Consider the following 1,769-nt stretch of genomic DNA (forward strand, 5'->3'; position numbering starts at 1 on the left):
CAATGAGCCTTCCTGTTGGAGGAGGATGAGTGCTCCAGGGACATCTACTTGCTCAAAGGCAGCATTCATCCCGAAGTATGTGTAGGAGCTGCCCCTGGAAGCAGATGAGGCCTTGCGTTATGTGCTGCCAGCCATCCTGAATCCTTGGTACCAGCTCTCTGGTGAGTATCTGTTCTCTTTGAGTAATGGTGGTGGGGGACACAATTGAGGAAATCTACTCAAGGTATTAGGGGTGCTAAAAAGTATGGGAAGAGAAAATACAACGCAGGCAACTTTTTGTTGGGTGGCCTGAGGATGACTGACTCTTACAGTCCCTTTGGAGGACCTGCCCTACGCACTAAGCATGGTTGCCACCATCAGTTCCCAGTATGGCATTTAGAGGATCCAGTGCAACTGTCCCTTGAGTCCCATTGAGTACCTTGGGGATGATAAGACTTCTGCTCAGGTAATTAATGAGAGAACCCTGTTGTGATCAGCATCCTTATTCTTGGATCTTGATTTTGTTCCTCACTCAGTCTTCCCTAAATGTTCCTTACTTTTCCTTGTTAACTCAGAGGGAGTCACACTCTGCTCCTTTTTTATCCTCATGCAATCTCCAGAGCCTCCTCTACATTCTCACCCCGCCCCTGATTATTATGCCCACTCGTGGAAGAAGCTGTAGCCCTCAGCTCTGACCTCAGCTCTAGACAACGAGCAGCAATAGTGCTAACATGGCTTCTTTGCCTGGTTCTAACTCAGATTTCCTTGGTTGATGGACACAAATTTGATAGCAACGTGGAACTCCTGATTTACTACAGTGAGGTACAAACCCCCAGTGTAGCTGTGGAGATGGGATGACCTATAATGAACACAGGTATTTTCTTTCTCCCTTTCTACTTACTTCCTAAGGAGTAACTCCTATCCTGGAATTGCCTTCAAGTTGTCTTCACTTTTCTTTTCTTCTATCTTGTAGTGGGTAAAAAACGGAAATAGCTTACTTACATCATGGCATGCAAAAATGGTTTGGGTCAAGGAATATCATATAACTATATTATAGGCAAGTTTAAGTGAATCAGTAGATAACTGGGCAAAGGACATGGACAAATAATTCATAAGACAAAGCACAACTATTTTACAAACATGACAAATCAGTCTCTGCAAGAGCAAATAAAAATAAAATGATGTGACATTTTCACTTTTCAAATTATCAAAGTTTTCTAAATCTGATAATGCCTTGTGCTTTAAAAGGTGAAATGAATTTGGCACTCTCATAGATTGCTTGAAGCAAAATAATTTAGTATCATACTTTTGAGAAGAAATGTGGCCGTGCATGTCAAAACAAATGTTCATTTTGGTAATTCCAATTTTGAGACTCTTACCTAAGGAAATAATTCTAAATATAGAAAAAATTATGCACTGATGTTCTCTGCCATGTTAGCAATATCAAATATTAATGAGCAATCAAAATGTCTTACAGTTTCAGTAGCTAAATTAACTATGCTAAGTATGCTTGATGAGTTATTATATAGCTACTAGAATAATGTATATTGACAGATTAAAATAAATGGAAAAAAAGCTAGTTCTGTTTTGAGAGTTCTCTTTCTTTCTTAAAAAAAAATGGTTGTTGAATTTTATCAAATGCATTTTATGAATCTGTTGAAGTAAGTGTGTGATTTTATCCTTTATTCTTCTAATGCATGAGTTATTATAACTTGTTAATGTTAGACCAACCTAGCATTTCTGAAATAAATCCAAATTAATTGTGATTGCTTAACCTTTAATTTTTTTTT

At 38.2% G+C, this 1,769-nt stretch overlaps 1 long non-coding RNA gene across 1 annotated transcript; it reads left to right on the top strand.

Moving 5' to 3' along the window:
- LOC105311100 lies at positions 1-1,584 on the top strand. The gene is made up of 2 exons (XR_897622.2): positions 1-161; positions 739-1,584. It is a non-coding gene; the product is annotated as an uncharacterized LOC105311100 (long non-coding RNA).
- The last annotated feature ends 185 nt before the right edge of the window (positions 1,585-1,769 follow it).

This window comes from Pteropus vampyrus, unplaced genomic scaffold, assembly GCF_000151845.1.
Source record: "Pteropus vampyrus isolate Shadow unplaced genomic scaffold, Pvam_2.0 Scaffold24922, whole genome shotgun sequence".
Taxonomy (NCBI): Eukaryota; Metazoa; Chordata; class Mammalia; order Chiroptera; family Pteropodidae; genus Pteropus; species Pteropus vampyrus.